This window comes from Gopherus evgoodei, chromosome 11, assembly GCF_007399415.2.
Source record: "Gopherus evgoodei ecotype Sinaloan lineage chromosome 11, rGopEvg1_v1.p, whole genome shotgun sequence".
Lineage (NCBI taxonomy): Eukaryota > Metazoa > Chordata > Testudines > Testudinidae > Gopherus > Gopherus evgoodei.
Window position 1 is genome coordinate 72233599 of NC_044332.1, and position 25194 is coordinate 72258792.

The window sequence follows — 25194 nt, forward strand, 5'->3', positions numbered from 1 at the left end:
CATGTGATATAAATGATTACAATATCCTGTATGAAATCCTGCTACATATTGCTTCCACAGAACACATTCTGAAGTTGCAAGGTAACTCTGGGTACGTAAACTTAATCTAGGTAGGTGACTTAAATCTCAAATCAACCAAATATTCACATCCTTCACCCTTCCATTTGTTTTCTTTTTAGTACTTGACAGGAAAAAACATACGAAAGAATAAAAACACCTATTGAACTTCCGATACAATACCACAGTAATACTTGTCAGCATAATGATCACCATTCACCATCAACAACCAGAGCCATCACACATCTATGTTCCTCAAGACACCCAAAAGAAAATATGAGCTTCATAGAGGACCCATCTGAACAAACCTTGGCTCTGTCAGATCAAGGGAGGGCAGGGGAAAGTGAATTCTAAGAACCTTCATGGCAAATAAGCTATCAAAGGCCACTCATTTATAAACCAGGGATATCCAGCTCAGCTATCTCCACTGAGCACAAAGGTGGTGGAATCATACAGGAAGGGGGATGCATCTTCGGTACTTAATTTCCAAATCATTTAGAGACTTCTGGATTAAAAATCAATACCTTAAACTACACCCGGAAGTTTGTAGGCAGCCAGTACAGACTGAAGACCACTAGTCTATGTCTCTGTATGATACACTGCTGGTAAGTGGTCACCAACATTCTGCACTAGAATCAGCTCCTGGAAGTTCCATGTAGAACACAGAAGTGCAGCCTAGCCAAAAGGCATGAATAAATAATTGTAGCAACGTGCACATTAGAAAGAAACAGCCATACAGACAATGACAGAAAAAAGAGTTCTTGGCCACAGCTCCTACTTGAGTAGCCAAGTATCTAAGAAGACCCCTAAATTATGAACCTGTGTTACAAACAGCAGCCATGCTCCCTTGACTGGGCAAACAAATATAATACGAGAAGTTTCCAGTTGAGTCTAAGCTAGCTTGCCATCCTGCAAGCCCCAACCATGTGCAGCTCTTGGGTCATCCATTCCAGTGAACCAGGCACGTTAGCGATTCAGAGCTAGGTATCATTACTATACTGAACTCATGTCGTTATAACCCTTCTAGGGACCTGATCCATACATTGTACAGCAGTGGTGAGAAAACAGTAGTACTCTGTGGCATTTCACCATAAAAGAGTTCTTGGGATAGACAGCAGTTTAGGGAAGTCCTCTGGGACATCTCAAAGAAAGAGGCAGAGCCACTTCTGCTAGGGACAGCAGACATCTCACAATACTCCATGATCTAGGATATCAAAGGCAGACGACAGCATTAAAAGAATCATTATTCTCATTCATTGCAGAAACTGATACTCAATCAACACTAACAGCACATTTTCTGGGGACAAACCTGAGCCTAAAACCTCACTGACTAAAATCAAGGAAGTCTGAGAAGTCCATATTCACTCACAGTTGTCCGCCACAATTTTCTCATCATTCTGAAAAAGGAAGACTGAGTATATATATCAATTACAAGCAATCTTTTCTTGAGAGACATCTACAGTAGTTTCCATTAAGAATAGCTGGTACCCTGCCCACTGATGGGACATGAAAATAATCTTGACCAACAAAGATGAAGTACTTTCCTTGTGGCCATCACAAGCCTAACAGCACTTTAAGCCACCTTTACACCACCTGGATTCTGCCTGTGCCATGGACTGGAACAGCCCTCTAGCATGAGTTAGTCTATGAAGGCTGCTCTAACTTATGGTAGCCTCCCAAGGCTACCAATGGCTTCCTCAGCAATCCAGAACATCCACAGTGATAGGTCACTATGACCACCTTGTGATGGGGAGTTCATCCCGCACTGTAAAGGAAGGAGTTATAAACAGCCTAGGGAGGCTGTGCATGTAGAGAGGTTGTACAGAGCAGCCAATCAGGGCCCAGAGGGCTTCCTAAAAGGGGATGCAGGGCAGAGCAGAGTTAGTTGCTGCAGGCGCCCAAGGAGAGAGCACTGTGTTCCTAGCGGACTGCAGGGAGGCAGCACCTTGGACAGAGCAGTTGCTGGCAGGGACCGGGGGAGCAAGTGGGATCTCCTGGCTGGCTGGTAGAACATGCTGGCTGGAGGCCGGGAGAAGAAAGTGTTGGAGCCATGGGGAAGTGGCCCAGAGAATTGAAGCAGCTCTGGTGGAGAAGTTAAGGAGAGGCAACAGGAGGCTGCTATTGACAGGGTCCCTGGGTCGGGACATGGAGTAGTGTTTGGGTCCGGGTTCCCCCCATACACACACTTGCCACTGGGGAAGTGTATGGACTATTTGGACAGATACTTTCCGCTCGGAAGGGGGAAAACACAGATGGTGACACAGCTGGGAGGCAGAGTCATGAAAAGGACGCTGCAGTTCCTGGGTTGAGACAGGGCTGCAGACGGAGAAGACAGTGGGAGAGGCACCACCAGGAGAGGGTGTGCTGGCTGAGAGAGCTAATCCCCTAGATGGCCAGCAGGAGGCACCATTCTGATGAGTGAACTCTGTCACACACACCCTCCTCCTGTGCCTGGCACACACACCCCCCAAACCATAGGCCATAAAGGGGGCAGTGGACCAGTCATACACAGCTCCTGTGGGGAGAGAATTCTCCCTTGGGCTATTGCAGTTCCCATACGCTGCCAGAATACCATATAGAGGCAGGGCAGGGGCCAGAATATGACCTTTGGTCTATAATGCCTAATGAAGCCTGGTTTACAGTGAGAAGCTGTGCCTTAGTGCAAGTTGTACAAGATGGAAAGGAGGTTGTTTCAAATAATTTTTTTAAGCTATACCCCCTTGGAACAGCTCTCATGTCAGGAAAGACCCAACTGTTCCAGATTAATTTGTTTATTTTTTGTGGCTTCACAATAACCAGGTTAGCCTTATGGACAATAACTAGGCGTTTTCTCAAGATGCCAGTATTCTTCCTGCACTGTGCCCAAGCCTAGCCACCGTGGTCTGTCTTATTCCTTTCTTGAACATTGGGTGGGGAAAAAATGTTCAGAGAGAGTAGAAAAGAAGAAGTAAAAACATAATTCCAGAAACAAAACTATTCCAATGACAAAGAGTCTCCATTTTAGACTCATGGATTGCAACTAACCCAGTTATAAACTGAAACATGTTACATCCCCTGAGAAAAAGTTCTAAACATATGTTTAGCCACTTGTGAGCTTTTGATCCTAATGCACAACATAGGACTAAATAGCAATATCAAGCAATGATTTAAAGCAGAAGAGACACCATTACATTAGGGCAGGTTCCAATCTCTTCTGTGAGTTTAGACCTTTAACTGGGCAGATGGCTTCACATCAGGAGATAGGTATAGAATACTGCAATTACGGCCACTGTCCCACGACAGCACGGAAGCAGGGTAAGAGAAACGTTTATTTAATTAAAGCTAATCTGTTAGATTGGCTGGGGAAGAGATTATATAGCTGGGGGTGGGGGCTGAGCTAGCCAAAGAATAACACATGGTACTCTTTTAAAATGTACAACATGTGAAGCTCGTCTCTAAGTCTGGCACTAAGGAGCCTGTGGTCTGGCAACAGTAAGGATTTCTGCTTTTTATTTCTTAAATCATCACAAGCACTAGAACTGAAAACCCCACATAATATTCTGAAGGGAAGGACATAAAATCTTAGTTTACATACCGTATACCAAATTAGTCATTGTTCTCATCAGATTTTATGCTCCAACTCAATTTCCACATAATTAAAACAACATTGGATCTTAAAAAAAAAAGTAGAAGAAGAAGAATGGTGCCATGCCAAAGCCTGCAATAAGAGCCACTGGCACCAAAACAGTCAAAGTGCAGAGCTTAATTCCCTACTTAATAAGACAATTAAGAATACTTGGATACAGCACTCTGCAAGTACCAACATGGAGTGTTGGTATCTCCAAAGGCACGCTGACCTGACCGCTTTATCACAAAGCATCTGTCACAAGCAGATGCCAGCAACACCTGAGAAAAGTGAAAACTAAAATAGATTAATGTAGCTTTGATACACCCAGAGATCTGCATTGTCCAGTGTGTATAGTTCTGAAGGTTTAAAGGGACAGTTTAATTGCAGTCTACCTTTACACAGATATATACACCTCTACCTCAATATAACGCTGTCCTCAGGAGCCAAAAAATCTTACCGTGTTATAGGTGAAACCACGTTATATCGAACTTGCTTTGATCCACCAGAGCGCGCAGCCCCGCCCCCCCAGGAGCACTGCTTTACTGCATTATATCAGAATTTGTGTTATATCGGGTCATGTTATATCAGGGTAGAGGTGTATATTTACACTAAAGAGATCTTTGCTCTTATCCTCCATTAATAACCCAACCTAAACCATAATACTACCATTGTATGTTGAAGTGTTTTGAACCATTATTATAACAATTTTATACAAATACTGATATTAGTGATATTTTTAACTTTGAGAACATATTATGACTGATGCTTTGAGAACCACAAGTGAAACGAACTGTAAGTGCAAAGCACTTCTCATCTGGAGACCCAAGAGCATAGCTATCTCTAAGTTTCAAACGAAATAATTCTCAAACATTTTCCCCTACCAGGCTTCATGCTATTTCAGAACTGAACCAAGTGAGAGAAAAAGATAAGATAACCACAGTTATATAAGAACTAATTAGTCATTTCATTACCTGGCTCAAAGACAGGGCACTCTGCAGTTTTGTAACCTAAAAATGCCACTGGTGACCTTAAAACTCATGCTCAAGGGTGCCTAGAAACATGTAACCTCCAGGGAAAGAGGGAGGAACATATGATGCCTAAATTCCATTAGCTCATATTAGCTAGTGAAATAGTAGAGACAGAAAGGTGTGACATTTTAAAGCAACCAGCCTATAAAACAGCACCTGCAGCACTGCACTTTGTTTGAACCTCGGCATCAATGGTTCAGCAGTCCAGCCTACACAGTAAGTTACACAACTGTTCTTAGGGATGGGTGATTTAGTACACCCAGAAGGTATGCTGTTTCGCTAACAGGAAACACAGCCTGCATCTTAGCATCTAACATATAACAAGAGAAAAAAGAGCCCTGTATTCATTACAGGGCCACTAAACTGCAGTCATCTCTAGAGTGGCAGCCAATCACACACAACACCACATTAGGTAGGAGAGGGGAACTAATGATTAAGACAACCGGGATAAACTCCTGCTTTCACAAAAAGCATCTTGGACGTTTCATATTCACACAGGACTGTGATTCTTAAGGTCTCATTCAAAAGATCCATACATAGTGAACCACACAGAACTGAAGTTAAGCCTGCCTTCAATGGATGGAGGGCAGGCCTGTGTGATGCTGGCAAGTTCATTCAGTCTGGAAGGGTGTACATATGAGAACAAGAAAAAGAGGAAGCCACATTGGCTTTGGCCACTAGATCCATTTTATCCTGTCCCCTGGCAGTTGTCCCTCCCTTAAAGTGATTTTTGGAGCATGCGATCATCAGACTATGCATACAACGCAGATTTCATATGCTCTACATATTTACATCCTAAGCACATAAGTCTGAGAGAGACCAGAGGAAAGGGATGCCGGTTGGAAAAGCCATACAACCTTCTGTGCTTCTCCATGTATCATCTGAAAAGAGAGAGGTACAGGTAACTAATCTTGAGTGGCATGCTCCTATTTTATTATTACTGCACAAGTCCCTCCTGACTGCTAATGTTCCCTCCTTTCATTAGAATCCTCCTTCTACAAGCTGCCAAATCCTCCAGGAATCAGTCTCACCCCCACCCCTCCTACCACCACATAATATCCACTAGTCTAAAAGTGGGAATTCTGGTCCCACTATTGGCGGCACTGAATTTAGCAGAATGATGTCATCACATATTCCAATACTCGACTGGCACCGTCACAGCTCTAGGAGTAAATGTACAAGTGTCAAGAATTTTGCTTTGACTAGAAGACGCAATCAGAATATATTCTAAGGAACAAAGAGGTGCCTTAAGGGAGTCCTTGAGACAGTGGAACCAAGATGTGTACAAAGGTTCTCTCCACTTTCTTTTCTTAAAAAACCTTGCACACACAAGGAAATGAAAGACTAATACATTCATTATAGCCATGGATGTAGGTTGAGGGCATTGCCCCCCCAAACTGCAAGCCTCAGACAAATGTAGAATTTGCCCCTCTCCCCACCCCACAGCCTCATTGGCCTGATGGGAGCTGCCCCCCCCCAAATATACAAGTCAAACTATGCTTATGATTATGGCCCTGATTTAGCTAAATACTTCACGTGTTCAACTTTATGCAATGTTAATGCTCAGAATACAGAAATATTCAGGAATAGAGCTGTGAGGAGAACAGAAGTTCTGTGTCATGAAGGATTTTGAGATTTGGTTATATTCCAAACCAGAGCAGAAAACAAAAATTTTGAAATTTCCCATGAAAGGGGGGAGAAATGCATATTTCTTCTATCAAAACATTTCATTTTGATTCTCATTTTTTAATTGCAAAATGAAAAAGTCACTTCAGAACAATATGGCTAAAAATTTAATTCAGTTACATTTTTTAAACTCCTTGGGACTTTTTCAACCATTTTTTTTCCAAAAACAAATTCTGTCAATCTCAACCTGAATTCATGAAGCATTTTGATTTTGATGGAAGTGGAACCGCATATTTTAACATAATATGGTTCTGCCAAAATTTCTTCAATCAGCTCTAGTTAGGAAATAACAAAGCTGTGGTTCCCAAAACAATATGATTAGCTTGACCACTGTGCACATGGAGGGAATTCACCCCTCTGCAAAGGGCACTTTACAAATCCCATGTAACACGTACTTCCTATTTTGAGTGGAGAACCAGGGTTAATTTTTCCCATATATTAAAAAGAGACACACAACTGCATAAACAGTCCTTCAGACTACTACACATCAGGTGAAATCCTGCTGTCCTGTCAATACTCCTATGGATTTGCCTGGGAACAATGGCTGAAAGCCAGATCCTGCTCAGGATCTAGTCACATGACTAAAAGCTCCAGGATCCACAGACAAATACGCAGTATGGTTGAATACTGTTCAGAAAAGCTTACTTTTGAATTTGTTAATTCAATGGGATTCAGACTACCTGGGCAACTAAGACCAGACATTTACTCTAAACCTTGACACCTGGACCACAAACTTCAAAATCTAAACATACTGTCAGTACCTGTACGCACACAATGTATCAAACAGAAGTTCCTCATGTCTGTTTATTTGAAAAAAATTGACTGATGGCCTTTCAGTCTGTCATCAGTCCAGAGTGACCTCAATTTTTTGAGAAATAAAGTCAAAATCTATTCTTATCTTCAGAGATTCAAGATATATTTGTGTGTCAGACTTCTTCTCCCTTGTCCTTAGCCTTTAGGAAGCATTCTAAAAATGATATCAAAGACTGAAAACCCTGCGATCACATTCACATTCACCTTTGACCCAGAATGCCTATAGCTCTCACCAATTCTTCAGATTGTCTGAATGTACGGTTAGAGACTGCAATCCCCCAGAATGATTCTCAGCGCAGATTTAGGAATGAAATAAAGACTACTTTGCATAGTAAAACCCATTGTGCAGACCTAAAAAAAAAAAAAAGGCTGAATTGACTTGGTTTTTGCAGTTTTCTACTACTTCATAGACTTTAAAGCCTCATTTCCTCACCAATACCCTTCTCCCGCATGTACACAAATATTTGATTATTCTGTTTGAAATATCTCTGTACCATCTAGAGGAAAAAGATGCCCAAAGCAAACGATGATTGATTCTTTCTTAGCCCTCAAGATGTGCTTACACAGCAAATGCACACAAATCTCACATTTCACATTTTAAAATATGTACTTTTTTAAAACTCAAACATAATGAATGTGCTTAAATATTAGAACTTGCAATTATTAAGTAAATCACAGTACCTGTAAAGCTTCTATTTGCATAACATTAATTCATGAGGGCATGTAAAACAAATTCATCACGCTCGTTATATTGTAGTCTGATTTATGTCAGAATTGGAAAAAATAAAAATCATGAGCACAAAATTATGTTGGCAAGATGTACATGCTCTTTGAGGCCTGAGATTTTTTTAAAGCATCAAAACAACTAAATTATGGGAAAGAGGAGTGGGAGAAAGCATCTTTAAAAATGAATAACACACTGGCTTCACACATACACACTCTCCAGTTATTAATGTCAAGCATGATAAAGATACTAGAAAATCATTACCATTCATAGCCACTAACAGCCATTAAATTTCAATCAATTCAACTTAACACAAGTGTACTTCAGTGGCCCTTACAGTTCCTTATAGATGTGGCTCAAAAAGTCCTGTCTGACTTATTGCATTGTCCACCACACAAAGAGGCATTGCTAAGGATTGCTCTGAAAAGGACCTATCTTGGTCTTTGGAACTGATGCTCTTTTAACACCACAGTAATCAAGAGATCTTTCTTTTAAGAAGGGCTGATAAAAGGGTGCTCTAATAGGACCCTACAGATCAATTGGGGGGGAGAGAATAAACTCTAATTTTAGCTAAAGATACTTCTTTTCTTGAAGTTGAAAAAAAGTGATTGGCTATTTAAAGGGTTTTTCAGTTAATAGTAATAACTGCATCAAACTACTGAAAATCATTAGATATCTAATAAAACTGGAATTGATAGATAACTTTCAGGTCACCCACTCACAATATAATTTAACTTCCTTGCTCTATAAGCTGGGAGTAAAAATAAAGTTGTATTTAACCCTCAGTAAATGAGCATTCAAAACTGTGATGGTGATAATCAAGTACAAAGGTACAATGTTACAGCATCATATTGGGAACGTCCTCTCCCCACCACCCAACCCCCCCCCAAAAAACTATTTGTTCAGCTGAGCTATTCACAGCATTCTTAAAATGGAAATTGTCCTGCCAACATTAAAGGAATTGGAGTAATCGGTAACATACTGCAGCTCCCAACTGAACAGAGCTCTGAATTCATACAGGTGTTAGTTAGATGCACAGCAGTAAGGTAAAGGCATGTTACTTGCAAAGGCTTTGCTGGGTTCACATTGTTTATTTGCAAGTAGCGCAGTCTTGGAGCCTTAAAATTCACCTTTCATGGAAGAAAGGAGTGTTTTTACTTTTTCTAAGTAGGAACCCAGTGTTATTCAATGGAATTCACCCTGCAGGGTAGAAAATCCTTTGAATAGACCAGGTGGAAGCATAAACCACAGAAGTGTATTCCTATAACGAATACAATCATTGAAGTGTATGAAACACGTGCAACCACAGATATCTCAAAATTTATAATACAATTATGGTATATCTAGGGAAATTTGCCCTACACCAGCTGTTAACCCATCACTTACACACAGTACTGCTGTAATGGTCCAAAGCATGACAACTTACAGCAATATTACTGAAATGTTTTGGATCATTCTGCAGAACATTATAATTTTCCTCCTTTTAGGTTTTGCACTTTAGTATTTCATTCAGACTAATAAGCAATAGTAACGGTCTCAATAGATAGCAAAGAAATCTCTCTAAGAGACGTGCACCTCCATTTTCATTTATTTTCCTACACTTACAAGCTGTAGAAACAAAATGAATGTTAAAAAGTGCATTGCTAAATTTCCCCCTCGCCCCCAATGACAGGATCAAAAAAGAGCCATAGTTCAACAGATTCCATAAAGGTAAATTGCTGCATGGAAAATGTCAGCAAAACTTAATTATACTGGAAGCCACATTTAATTGGAGCTTTTTCATTGCAGCTGGGAGAAAAGAAGAACTTTAACTATGTCACCTGAGATGGTCTAGATACTGAAACTATTTGTAAGTTAACAAAAACATTTGCATCACAAAGGGCTCTAGGGCAGCACAGTAGTAAAGCAGATGTGTAATGAACAAAGATCATGGCACCAAAACAATCAGGGTTGTAAATAACTACTAGTAATCTGCAATCATTTAAATTTTGGTTTAATTACCAGATAGCAAACAGGTTTCATTCTAGCAAAGGTAAATACTTTCCAGAATACACACTATCATATTTAACTCTATAAGCAATATAGTCAAGAATCTGAAACTCAAGAAAAGTAACAATAACAACAAAAGAGAGAGAGAGAGAGAGAGAGAGAGAGAGAGAGAGGTGTAAAGAATTAGACTTAGTATTAGGTCACACACATTAAACAAACTTTTCCCTGGAACAGAATTACTAATGCAGTCATTTCAACTGTATCTACTGTAAATACTACAGTTACACAATCACACACATGGGAGGCAAGGGGGTACAGGCTAAAGAAAAAAAATCAATCTAGCGCTAATGAATAAAAAGTTCCTTTTATTTCACTGTTGTTTTTGGTTCATTAAATTTTCCACAGATTTGCAGAGAAGAAAACGTGATCAATAAACCTTGACAAAAGTGAACGTGTGAAAAAGGCAAGAGAAAGGCACAGGAAGATAAAAGTGATATCCCGATCACAGATTTCAGAGGCAGATGACCAGAGCTTTGGGCTGCTGAATAATCTGAATAGACCATCATTTCTTTACAGCCTTTCACTTTCTTTTCCCTGACTGTTGGAACTCTTCATTCAATACAATAGTAAATGCACTAAAACTTTTTTTCTTATGCTAATGGCTGAAATCGGGTACTCACAGTTAAAACACACTTCCCACCAACTTGTTTTCTTAAAACAAAAAAAACAAAAAAAAACCACACACACATTAACCTATTCAAGTTAAACCAAAATGTCAAAGACAGCTTAAAGCCTACTCCTGCAATTTCACAAAATTAAACTTTTTCTCTCCTGCAGATACAAAAAGAAAAGCCTGGAGTCAGGATGAAGCTGTTAAACTCCTTTCGAATGAGAATAAATGCTTAGAAGGTAGAAGAAATAATATAATAATAATAAATTCTGGAACCTAAATTCTAATTTCATTCTTTCTGGATATTTAGAATCTTCTTAAAGGTGACAGTCTCAAAAAGATTTGAGATGTGAACAAATTTATCAACAGGACAAGGCTCCCACTGATTACCATCAGGCTTTGAACAAGACACTAAGGCCTCTATTTTCAAAAATGCCCACTGATTTTGAGTGTCCAGTTTGAGAACATCTAGGGCCCAATTTTCAGTGGGGATGAGCAACCATAAACTCTACTGAAGTTCTTGCTGCGTAGAACTTCTGAAAATCAGGCCCTAGATGTCTCAAACTGCACACCCAAAACTAGTGGACACAAACAAATAGCAGCCTAAATAATTTATCCCTCCCACGTCATGCTTAGTATGGAAGATCAGACATATGATTTCTCAGTGGATTTCAGTTAACTGTTCCTGATCAGCTGTTTACATGATCTAATGCTATGTCTCTCTTATTTGATATTACACACACACTTTTATGTATGTGTGTGATAACTGCTTGCTACCCAACACATTTTCTTGTACTGGAAATCATTCATGCTGGTTTTATTTTGTTGTATTATCCCTCATAATTACTGAATATCTATTTTTAGGTGGTATTGGGAATGTAGCAGAAGTAGCTGTAGGATATTGAATACTGGCCAATGTTTGCTACAATTCTTTAAAATACTTACAAAGGTATATAAAGCAGCTGTGCAGTTTTCAACCAATGCTTTGCAATCTTCTCCAACTGTAGAAATGCAGGCTATTGAATGAGCTGCCTAAACTGTGAGTGGGAAGTGCAAATATCAAATTTCTGTGAAGCCCTGGAAGCTACGGTTTGGAGTGGCAACTAATTAGTTTGATGCTGTAGTCACATCTAATGTTCCAAAGTAGCCTCTTTTAAAAACTCACTGACTCACAGACTCCTCCACCAGATTATTAAGTGGCCTCTTTGTGGAGAAGCAATGGATAGGTGTTTGCTGCACAAATGAATATAGATTTTGGTGACTGTTTACTGAATTCACTATCTTCACTAATCCGCACTTGGAAACTTGTGAACAGAGCACTTCTCAGAGTACAAAAAGCATGGTGTATTTGTGTATCTTTCAGATTGCAGTACAAACAACTGGCTTACAGTAGGCCACCAAAAATAGAAGGAGGCTGTCAACTGGGTTTCTACTTTAAAGTTAAGAATTAAGAATCATCCTGGTGTTGTTATTTTGATGTGCTACCTTGTACCAAAACAATAAATCAAGTGTTTGAAAGGTGCTTTAAAAACACCAAGTAAAATATCAGGATCAGGAAAAAAATTAATCATCTTTAAATCACTGATAGTCTCCCAGACATAACTCCAAAACCATCAGACAGTAAGTAGGTCTTTCTGTCTGGTGACATTAGCAAGGCACTGTAAGGAAAAGACCTGGTTCAGGTTTAAGGTAACCAGAATAAGGAAAACAGCAAAACAATACCAGTTTTTTACCGTAAACATTTCAATTGCTTTTCAAATCTCATCTAAAAACGTGGTCATTTATATAATTTCACAGTGAAAGAAACAACACTACCCATTTTTGTTTTTTCTTTCCTTTTGTTTTTAAATTTAAGGTGACATGAAAATCTAGGTTATGTACTAGAGAGGTAGGGTCAAGTTTTGTTTTCATTTATACATGAAGTAACTTCAACTCCAGTTTATCAGAGAAAATTTGGACCCGATTCTCTATTTTTTCTCATATTAATGAGCTAATACAAATACAAATAATATTTTTCCATCTGTATACATCCCCTTTGACACACTGAAAAAAAGAGACATTGAAAGGAAGTTGGAAACAGTCCACAAAATCTGTTGGATTTTTTGAAGAATAGCAGTTGCATTTCTGGGCACTTCAAAGTCACATACTTAAATAATAACAACATTCAAGATCAAGTGAATCTTACCTCACCTTTCTTTAAAGATTAGCTCTTTTACAAACATACAAGACAAGGTTGGATAGACAGGGATCCATAGAATAATAGTTCAACTTTACTAAATTGTGCACTTTCTGGTATTCTGGGTAGGTCATCTGATCAAAGTATGACAAGTTTCAAAAACCTAATTGCACTAAAAAAAATCCTGTTGAGTTTACTTCATGTTTTAAAAATGTGTCAGATTTTTAAGTACATGCAATATGCGATTTTTTAGTAAAATTAAAGTTTGACAGGTTTCAAAATTTCCTGGAATTCCAGCCCAAATGCAAATTACCATATATACAGCTCAGAAAAACTGAATCAAACCAATTCAACAAAGGTACATGCTATATACAATAATAACCATGCATTTCAAGCAATCAAGTAGTGTAAATGATAATTTATCAGGGTTTCCTTTCCCAGGTAAATGTAAAATGTAGGCAGAATTCTCTGCTTTTCCCCTAGCAAAGTTATACAAATTAGTTTTAGTAACCTAAAAAAAATCTTTTTAAAAAAATGTAAGGTAGTTAGAACAAACAGATCAAATCAGTAAGTCTTATAACAAATCAGTCTATTCCACATCTGTATATTTTGGATTTCATGGTTTATTTACTTTACTTTCTTGGCACTAGCTCCACAGTGCATGCCAATACAATATTTGTTTAAATGCTATTTTATGCAGCATGCTCGTGAAACGTTTACGTTTACTTTCAAATTCTTGTACATCCCAAGAGCCCCAATTGCAAAAATTTTTTACAACTGCTCCGTTTGTCTATAGTCATTAAACTCTATAAACGTCATCATAACCCAGTAAAAATGTTTGTTTCAATGTTTGTTGTAAAGAAGGGTGTATGCTTAATTGTATCAAATATAGGGAAATCTAAACAGATTAGACATACACACACACACACAAAGATGTGGTAGTAACTCCATAGTTAAGACTGTGTTCAGTTATATATAACTGGTTATATATACACACACGCACCCATATACATATACACACATGTGCACACTCACTCATATGCAAAGAAATATACACATATAATAGCCTTTAAAAATGTACTTTATCACAAGCCTAGGGCTAGTATTTTTTTCCATTGTTCACTAACATTTTATTTTTTCCCCATCAACAATGTGATAAAAGATGGTTTAGTAGATTGGGCAGGCGTGGGCTGTACAAGTACATTTTCAAATTTTGCAATGTTACGTGTATACATACATGAATATATACACACAGTAGATAAAATAGAGCTTTGACTTCTGTAAAAGAGTTGTGGGATAGATACTTAATCTTGGCCCACAAAACTTTTTGAATAATCCCACTTTCCAAGTTTGTGATCAAGTAGTATGTGTACAACTGGAAAATCCTTTAACTGGGCTGGCACTCTGTCCATGGCTGGACACACACACCTCATGGTGAGAGTGAAAGTCACAGCGTCTATTGCAGGCAAACTCTGTACAGTATCTTATTTTATTTATTGAAAAATCATCCTAATCTCCTGGGCAAAAAAAAAAAAATCAGGTTTCCTAGGAAATGACAGCAATTACTTGAGGCAGAAAAGGCATCTAGATGAGCCGATCCCCTCGATTGTTTTAAAGCCACTGAACCCAGGGGGAAACTCTCTGCTCTCTAAATCCTTAATAGGATTGGAGTCCAGCTCTCCCCAAGCCGCTCCTCATCACACAGGGATCAAGTTGCAGCAGTGGATTTTTGAAATTCCTCGGCAAATATACTTGTTGAAAGATTGCTTCTCCCGGGGGGAGGGCGGAGAGGGAGAAAGAGACGGGTGGGGGGCAACTAAAAATACAGTAGTAAAATCACTGATCACTTTGGAGAGCAAAGCTACCTTCCGCCGGGAAACAAGTAGGTCTCGGCACTGCCTGGGTGCAGCCCTGGGCAGAAGTTGCAGGGAAGTGACTGTCACTCAAGCACCGGTCCCCACTACACCCAGTAGAAATCACTGTCCCAGCAGCCCTGCACCCCCAAAAGAGAAGTGGGGGCACCCCACAGTAAGATGCATGCAACAATTCCATCCACGGACGGAGGACAGGGAAGCAGCGGACTGCACTCCCCCTCCCCCCAGGCTCCATCTAAGCACCTTTGCGAAGGGAGGTGGGGGGGAAGGAAGGAGCCTCCCGCAGCAAAGGTCTCCCCCAGCAATCTACACCTCGGCGGGCTGGAGATGAGGGGTCGGGAAACACCAGGGAACTGCCAGGATCTCGCGCGGAATCAGCAATAGGCGACCCCGGGGATCCAGTCTGGCCAGGCAGGGGTGTAATTAACACCGCGCAACACGACCACGACTCTGCTCAGTTTCAGGCTCCGCTCCGGGTGCGATCGGGATCCCGCACCCTCGTGCTCAGTCCGCCCCAGCTCGGAGATGGAAACAAGCAGGAAAGTGAGCCAAGCACAACAGCCCAAAAACCCGCTGCCCAAAGTTGCTGAGATAAAGCTCCCCTCCACCGCACGGTAACCAGAGCCGGAGAGAGCCCGTGCCACTTACCTGCTGGCAAAGTGCAGCGCCGAACACTGGGCAGCAGGGGACTCTACCCCTGTGCTAGGGAAGCATGATCCGGCGCAGTTTAGGGAAATTTCTTCCCCACTTCCCAGCCCCCTCCTCACTCTCCCTCTCAAAACACAGGCACCCCAAAGAGAAAGGGATAATCATCAAAAATCAACTTTACCCAAAGAGAGAACCCAGGAAGTTTTCAGCGTGCCAGCAGCTGCTTCGGAGCAGGGCTGCTCAGTCAGCCCCCCATCATAAAGTTGGGGGGGCGTGGGAGGGACTTTCCAGACGTCCTTCCCTTTGGTGCCTTTTTTAAAAGCTGCTGCTGCTGCTGCGGCCGCCGCCACCACCACAAATCCCGGCTTCAGCTTGGCTCTTTTCCCTTCTTCCTCCGAGGAGTCTCATTGAGGATAGTTTGGAGGGGAGAGAGTTTAAAAAAGTGTCGGAAGCCTCTGCTGCTGCTGGCGTGTTTCTGCACTTCTGCCATCCATCATCCCAGCCTAAGACACCGACACACACACACACACACACTGAAGTTTAGGAGGACTGTAGGGGGGGAGGAGAGAGGAGCTTTTGTCTTCCAAGCCCCGACACAAGAAGAAAGTTTAAAAAAAGAAGGGGGAGGGGAAAAAACTTTTCTCTCCCACTCTCTTAAATTGAATTGGGTTTGTTAACTCAAGTCAGATGATCTCCATAGTCAAAATCCAGTGCCGGATCTGTTTTCACTCTAATCCCCCCCCCTTTTCTCCCCCAGTGAATTGCACCATTTGCTGCTCCAGATGGGCTGGGCCTTTCTCACATACTGGAGTAGAGAAAGCACAGCAGAAGAGAAAAAGTAGCTAGGATTCCCTGCAAGAAACCTGTCAGATTCCCTAGCGCTGGGCAGGTTGATTTCCTCCTCCCAGGCCCAGCGGCAGGGTAAGAATGAGTCCATGCATACCTGGTTTCAGTAGCTCCATGTCCGTTCTTGGCAATCAGTTAACATAGCTGGCACAATTTATCTAGTTTGAATTCCCTCTCACAGTCACTCACTGGTAGTTTTTTCAGCCAGATGGAAATAATCTGAAACAAAACAAACAAAACACCCCTAATTTCTTTGGCAAAGAAGGTTTGTGTTTGTGTGAAGTCACTTCTAAGCATCTTGGATTCATTGGCTAGTGGCAGGCTGCAGTTAGACTGATGGCTAAGTGGGCTCTGGCTTTCCAATAACTTTTATTTTTAACTTGGAGTATTTGGAACTCAGTTAACAAGCTAAACCTAAAGTTTGCATTACTTTTGAGACTCCTAACTGTGCTGTAAAAACAACCCACTGGTATCTTCTGCGGGAACAGAGGTGGAATACAGCTGGCTTTAAGTCTATGGTAGATGGAAAAATACTGCAGCTACGTGAATAAAATGTTATCTCAGAAATGCTCCAAACTCTTAAAGGCTGTGTGGGTTGTTCCCCCCGCCCCCCTTTATGCAGCTCATTGCTTTGTTTCAAATACAATAGCAGGCAAACACAATATTAAAGCTCATCTAGATGGGATCGCCACATGCTCTAAAGGCCCGATCCATAGCCCATTAAAGGCAGTAGAAAGATGCTAACTGACTTTACTGGGTTTTGGATCAGGCCCTAAAATGCTTTATTTTTTAAAAGAACAAGGATACATCCAATTTCTTGTAACAGACATTTTTAATGGACAATATTTTACAATCAATAACCACGCAAGTTAGGGAAGTGGTGGAATAGAAGAGTTTCAAGTCCACGCAGCAAAACACAGTCAATGGATTCTCTGCTGTTCTGTTTTCATACTGTGTAGGGGTCCAATCCAACTGCTAGTGATGTCCACAGAAAAACACCCACCAACTTCACTGGAAGTTGGATCAAGCCCTAAGAGGTAAAGTCTCAGCAGGTGTAAATTGTCAATGTACAATTTGCCCCTAATTGTCTGCAAACATATGTAGATTTCAGAACCATCTATAATAGGACAAAATATTAATTGAAGATTTTCCCTAAATCTTATTAACTAACCTTTCCCTTTAAGCATGTTATTTCTTTTAATCCCCATATGTTTTTAAAGTGAGACTCTAATGGGGACGGGGGACAAAATAGCTTTAGTGTGTATTGATCTGTTTCATATATATTAATATCAGTGAGAAATGCAGCAGTTTTAATTTATGATCTCACCAATCTGGGCTGCCTACAGCAATAAGCTTTGTCTGTGTTTTGATTTCTTTGGCTATGGGGTTTATTACAGGTTTATAAAACCCCCATAGCCAGATGCAGTGTGTGGCACCACACAGAATCTGGTCAGAGTGTTGGTGTCTGACCCTGAAAGGATTATATCCAGTGCTGTAAAGGGTCTTGCTCCATTCCCTCCTTTGCTACTAGTATAAGGACATGACCAGAATAAACGGGGCATGTCACTATGCTATACCAATCCTCAGCTGCAGTTTCAGTCCCTTGGGCTGCTCTTATGCCAGTGGATTAGCTCTGCACACAGCATCTCCAGGTGTAGAAGAGTGCAAAGACTGAGCTTTATGCCAGCTTGGCAAACCCTTCTCCCTCCTGACTTGTGTTGCATGCAGTCCAGCTAGACTGCCGGATCTGCTTCACAATTTTAAGAACCTCTAAAAATCAGGCTACTTATCTGGGTGCCTCAACTGTAAGCACTCGAGTTTAAAAGTTTTGGTCTTAACCTTTGGATGGCAGTAAAAGACTACTGTTTAAGGGCATTCCTTGTGCCATTTATTTCATTCAGATGATCCTGAGAAGGACTGCCCAGCCCTTGGACCACTCTTTCAATGGCCTAGCAGGACATTCTTACAGCAATCTTTTGTACATGGTTAGTACTAAGTGTGGCTCCTAAGCACCCTCTTCCAGCTTTGTCTTAATGGGACACCTTGGAATACTGATGACCTGAGAAAGATGAAGTGGAGGGAAGTGCTGGGGAGACAGCTAGAGTGCCAGTAGTGAAAATCTCAGGCTGAGTCAACTCATTTGTGCCCAAGTATTTTAAATCTTATGCCATGCCAGTGCAGGAAGAAAGAAAGAGGTCCTTTTCTTCTACTATCACATTCATGAAGTCAAAGTTAGCAGACCAATTCTGGGCAATAGACAGTTTGACCAACCCTCAACTTTGCCTCCAACTGGAGATATCATTTTACACAGTCAGAAGTTTTAATTGCACTTAGCACTAAAGGTCACTTGATTCAGACTGAGTTTTTGGTTTCCATAGGGGCAGAGTCAGTTCTGGCAGGAACAAAGATTGCCTCTTCTCTGCATTAGTTTCAAAAGGGGGGTCCTTACCCTGGAATGCATTTACCAGTTTGATTCTCTAAAAAAAGAATTTGTTAATATTCAGATCATATCACAAGATCCACTTGTTCTCCTAGGGTTTTCCTACTGTGGAGGAATGATGGGGTGGAGGTGGAGAGATACAGGGAGGGATGATTGGACAGAAGGTTGAGTAGGATCTGGTATGGGATCACTTTGTGAGACATTGGTCCTCCATTATTATTGTATATTTATAAGTGTACATGTGCCCAGAGTTTTGGATGGGCACATTTTTAAGACAGAAAGAAAGAGAAAGAAAGGACGAGGGATTGATCCTGATCAGTATTTTAGTAATATGGCACAATATTCAGCTCACAGATGCATATATGCAATTTCATTGGAAAAGAGTGGCCCTCTGTGTCAAGATTACACAGGAAACGTTTCCCATTTGTGAAGAGGTTACTGGTGATGGTTGAATCCCAAAAGATTAAGCGATTCTGTCTAGCTGAGTACTCAGAAGTCTGTATCTATCTATAGGATGCTTGAAAAAAACCTATGGAAATTTATCTTTGATTTGGTTCTTTAGAATTTTTCTCTAAAAATTTTCCCACCAGAAGGACCATCCTCATGATAAACCCAGCAGGTCATTTCAAAATCCCAAAAGGAAAACAGTGAATACACTTTTGTAGCTGTTACCAGCAAATTCACAGTTAAGTATTCTGCTCTGACTCCAAAGCTACAGACTGCAGTTCCGTGACAGATTTAGGCCTTAGGCTTGCAACAGAGTTTGCATGCACCCAGTCAATTGGAGGATCAGAACCTTGTATTCAAATGTAGTTCTCTTTTGGGATGAAGATTTAAAAATTATTTTAGAATTATCACTAGGACATACATAGTACCTTGAAACTCTCTCATTTCGCTCTACCATGTTATGTGTGATTTAGTTCCATGCAGCAGGGACTATAGGCCAAACTCAGTCTTGGGGTAAACAAGCACAACTCTATTGAGGTCAGTAAAGTTGCACTGGACTGAATGTAGCCTCATGCCTATACAACATCACATACACCTATGATGCTTAACAAATTAACAACAAAGCACATCATAGCCAAAAGGAGTTGGTTGGGAGGATAGGGGAGATTTTTGGCACAAAATACACAAGTTGTTTTTTATTTAAAAACAATAACCCTGCTAGCCAAAGGGAAGGCATAGCTATAAGTAAACAACATTTATAATACCACTGCCTAGCATGCTGACCAATATTGTCTCATTGTTTCCTTGTCCTCCTGTCTGTCTCCACCAGCTGTCTCTTGTTTTAGATTGTACGCTGTCTGGGGCAGGAACCATCTCTGTGTGTGTCGCAGCTTGTGTAAACCTTTACATGTTCCCTCACTATTCCCCACCAAGTACAGACATGTCAGCTATCAGAAAGTGTCATTTCAACACTAGTTTCCTTAAGATATTCTTTTGTCTTCTACCTGAAGGATCCATTCTTGCCATTTCCTTTTTCTGCAACTACAATACTCACAGGACAGGAAAGTGATAATATCTATAAAGTATTCCACTGGCATGTGGTATCTACCCAACATGAACAAGGAGACAATGTTTGTATTTAGTTTAGAATTGAGTTAGAGGCATGGCCCCCAATTCAGCAAAGCATTTAAGTGTGTGCTTAACTTTAAGCACATGCTTAAGTGCTTTGCTTAACTGAGGCCCTAATTGGGTTAGAATAAGGCAGTGTTAAACACCTCTAGCTGTTCTTTTAAGATCCTCCCATATCTGAACTAGAAAATAGGCCCTCTTCCATTCTGGCTGTGACCCAGAACCAAAGTTGTATGGGCAGATTCTGATATAGAAATCTGAATCCAAAGCTCCTACACCCCAAAATGTAAAGGGTTTAAGATTAGAGGTTCTGATTTGGGTCTCTCTACCATGCTATCTATAGTTCAAGTTTAGAAGTATGAAAATTACACATCCTAGTTTACACAGAGCTAGAGAAATACCTGGCATTTCAGAAATGAGGGCATTGATATAGGTGGGCATACAATGCTAAATTATTTTTGAACAATTTTTCTTATGCCAATCAGCAGGTTTTCACAGTCATGAAATCCATCCCTCTAACTGTACCCTCTTGAGTTAGTGATCACACTGGGGATAAATGACTTGTCTACCTGGGGAGTGATTGGGAATGGGAAAGGAGCAGCGTGCCAATGGGTGTGCATATTCCAGATTGCTAGTGTTCCTCCTGGCTCTTCACTCTTTCAAAGTAAATGTTTTTAAAATAACTGGCTCAAAGGACTTCTCCGGACATTTGGTGGAGTGGGGCGGGGATGGGGGTCTGAGATATGCAAACTAGTACATGTGGGTGGTAAATGATTTGATAAACAGGTGTATAAGGCAACACCAGGCAATCAGCAGATGGGCAAGGCAGCTGGAGCAAACCCCTGCTTTCAAATATGAAATTAATTAGACCTGTTGGAATTTGGCATCCATTTTTAAATTTCACCAGGGAAAATTAGGGAATAGATTTTGCACTAACCTCAGAGATCAGAGGGAAAACTGGTTGTATTTTGTAGACTATTGAGGCCCTGATCAATTCCCAAACCCAGCTCACCATCCTTGGGATTGAGCAATTTATAATTTACAATATTATGACCTAAAATTGAAATATTTAAACAACATCCAGGGTAGCCAGAAGCAGTAATAATACTTAGTATTTATTTTCAAAACACTTGACATATTAATCCTTAAACACTCCTTTGAAGTAGGTGAATACAGATGGGAAAACTGAGGTACAGAGAAATTATGTGCTTTGGCCAAGGCCTGATAGTGAGTTGCCAATAGAGCTAGGACTTGAACTCAGGAGTGCATCCTGCCTCAACAAGTAAGTCTACTTCAGATACAGGTGACTCTTTTCCTTTCCCTTTGCACTGTCTCTAAAGGTTTATTGAAATCTTTTCATTGTACTATTGTCTTTCCTTCAATGAGTCAGCCCTTCTAGGGACAGTCTGCTCTGACAATTACAAGCAAGGAGCAGTTCTTTCTAGTGCCACTTCTGCAAAGCAAGTGACTCTGGACTAACAGCATCCATAGCAGAATTTTTGAAAGATATAAATGAGAATTATGAGAGCGGGAACATGACTCCATCACCACATCACATAGTTCTCACATGCTGGTGTTTTCTTTCCTGAAATATCATCTCCTACCATTCGGAGTGGCCCATGGAAATTGAATAATGGCTACAATTTTCAAAAATGACTGGTGATTTTGAATACTCAGCTTTTCAGAGGACAGGTGCTCTGCACTTTCTGAAAATCAGACCCCTTTAGGATGTCTCAAATCAGGCACGTAAAATCCCTAGACACTTTTCTAAATCTTGGCCAGTGTCTCAAGATGACCATGAAATGTGACCATCAGCACACGAAACACAGCATCATCAGCAAGAGATATTCAATGTAAAATGAAATCTAGAACTTTACCAGGCATGAATTTCCATCTTACTTGGTGAATAATTCAGTGATAATACAATATGGAAATGGAGTAGGCCCATGTCCCCAAGTAATCGCCTTCATACACCACTGCCCATCAAAGTTCAGCCCCTCTTTCCTGAAGAGACAAATAATGTTTGCAATCATGCCTAATATATTTCAAATAGTTATATTGTTTGTAGACTGCTTATGTCAAAACATGTGAATTCTCTGGTGTGCTTTAGGATTTATGCATCCTTGTTCTTCGCAAGGGTTTGTTCTTATTTGTTGCTACCTGTAAAAATATATCTCTTGGCCCCAATTCACAGTGGAACAATGTAAGGTCATTATTCTTTGAATTGTTAGGCTTCAAAGAAGCAATTTCTCAATAACCTGTGACACAGGAAATTGTGATTCTGATATCAGGTGATTTGAGGAGTTTCTTTTACAACAATCTGTTTTGCTGTCAGTAAATTACATTTTTGTATTATTTCAGAAAGTGGAGGCTATTAATATTTTTGTAGGTGCATGTTAAATATTACTCTGCTGTCTTTTGTTCTCCTGCATTGCCTTGAGTTTTAATGTATATTTTAGTTGTCAACTGAATCATATTTTGACTGAAGGTGAAAATATCTGGTTGCTGGAACTAGTGTTCCTTTAAAGTGCCTTTCAGAAAACTTGGGTTTCTAACTTTTGTTTTCCCTAGTGTTCCTTTTATGAAGAGTTATCATGAATGATTAATGCTTAGATACCCCTTTTCTGTAAGATCTCCACTGAACCTACTTGTCACCAGGTGCTAGGGTGACCAGACAGCAAATGTGAAAAATCGGGACAGGGGGTAGAGGGTAATAGAAGCCTATATAAGAAAAAGACCCAAAATCGGGACTGTCCCTATAAAATTGGGACATCTGGTCACCCTACCAGGTGCTATTCATGAATGAAACACAACCAAAACTGCCACATGGGAAGAATTTATATTATGTTAAATAGACTTTGGTTTTGTGAACTGGAGTCATTATTTAATATCAGTACTTCCTCTTACAATGAGGATAGCTAGACACATTTTACCAATAGGCTGTGGCAAGATGCAAAGAATTATTGTCTGTGTACTCTTCTGAATTGGATATCACATGAAACATTGGAAGGATAAAGGTATACATATGTATTACAAATAAATATGCATATTGACTAGAGCTGAGCAAGATTTTTTGGACAAATATTTTATTCACTGAAAAATGCTGTCAGTCAAAACTATTTGCAACTGTGTTGAATTCAGCAAAGAGGTTGTTGTTTTTTAATGTCAAAATGAAACAATGTGATATTTCATTTCAAAACATTTTGTTTTGAAATTTGCCTAAATCTAGGTTGTTTTTTTTTCACAAAGGGTTAGAAAGCCTGAGAATGAAATTACACATTTCAGTTTGGCTTGGTTGAATTACTTCAGTCAATCAAAAGATAACTTTCTGTTTTGTTTATTTATTTTGCTGAAAACAAACAAACAAACAAACTAACAAACAAACAAATTATTTCCAGTCAACATGATTTGTTTTAATATATTTTATTTTTCAGTTTGGTCATTGAAACAAAAACTCAGTTAGTGACTCAGATGTCATACTGGCTACCTATGAAATAGTTTACTGGCAATGACCATTTTAGATATTCTTTAGGAGCTGAGATGCTATAAAGCTGCACATCCACAGAGACACCACAAGAGCATTTAGCCACTTAGAATGTATATGGAATAATGATACAGGCAGGAGTTGACAATGACCACACTGATTTCCATGAAAAGCCTGAAATATATTTATATAGTAGTCTAATCATCCACCGATTTCAATCCATTATTTCTGACTCATATTTTTAAAGATTTAAATTGTATTTGAATAGGAAAAAAATTTCCAGTACCAGAACAGATACAAATTTACTGTATTTCTGCTAATACTAAAGCAAGAGATTAGAGGCCCCATCACTTGAGACATTCAAAACTAGTGTGAATAAAGCACTACAAAAACCAGTTTGGAGAATAATCCTGGGTGGCATGAGAAGGGAGACAGGGAAATAGTCTAGTTCATCTAATACCTAGCTCTTAATTTCTACAAGCCCAGTGGTAAGAGAAATGTTTAGCACAAAGCTGCCTTGGAGTGAAAAACATAATCTCATGTGGACAGAGATCATTAGGATTGGTACAGTATTCACATAATTTACAGGCCAATTAATCTTCATGTACTATTGCTAAAATTCTCAATTCTAACTGACTAGAACAGCATCATGTGACTTGAGCATGATGGGAAAAGAAAATCAGGCACTAGGGTCGACACAAGGGACCTGATGCAAAGCCCATTTGAGTCAATTGGGGTCTTTCCACTAAGTCCGATGGGTCTTGAATCAGGTTCAAAAGCAGGAAGACAGTCACCACATATGCTGAGATGTACTAGGGGCCTGATCCTGAAAGATTCTGAGTATATACCGTATTAAGATCCCTCCACTTTCAGAAAAGTCATTGAGGGTAAAAGACACTTAGAACCTCACAGGATTGTGCCTCCCCATAGCAAGAAAACAGCCCAAGTTTCACTGACAAGCTTTTGTTTGCAAGACAAAAGAAAAGTCTAAAGGTAAATCATCAGCAGCTGGGTAAAATGTTGCTATATGAGCTACTTGGGTTGGAAAACGTTTCCAGTCATTATATCGCTATCTTGGTTACCTGAGATAAATTACAACCAATCCATAGCTGTCTTTTGGATAGCACACAAACCTGTGGTCCTATTCACAGAGGGTGATTAGAAATCCCACAACAGTTTTAAAAGGATTGGGATGTCAGATCCACTGTCCAGGCCACATTTTCATTGTGGCAACCTCTGCACATTTAAATCCTGCCCCATCCTGCTCCTCTGAAGTTTCTAGTAGATACACTGTTCTTCATTTCCTGTACTAAACTATTGGGCAGTATAGAGGTGCATCATTCAATATGCCACATTCCACTTTAGAGGTGGTTGAAATGACAATATTGGGACGTTTGTAAAGTGCTCTGGGATTCCCTCAAGATGATAGACACTATTCTACAGAAGAGACAACATTAACTTCAAAATAGGGGTTTGCTGAGCCATTATTTTTTAGTGATCACTGTTAAAGAGGATTGGCACCATAAATCTGAAATGGCTTTCCAAAAACCATGTCCTACTGGTTCTGCTGCGTTCAG

General features: G+C 40.1%; 1 protein-coding gene across 1 annotated transcript in view; it reads right to left on the reverse strand.

The window, feature by feature from the left end:
* The window catches only part of GLI2 (GLI family zinc finger 2), a 266185-nt gene extending 250459 nt beyond the window's left edge, over positions 1-15726 (reverse strand). The window contains exon 1 of the mRNA XM_030580490.1: positions 15454-15726. The gene's annotated coding sequence lies outside the window, so the exon portion shown is untranslated. The remainder of the gene's footprint in view (positions 1-15453) is intronic.
* Between the last annotated feature and the right edge of the window lie 9468 nt (positions 15727-25194).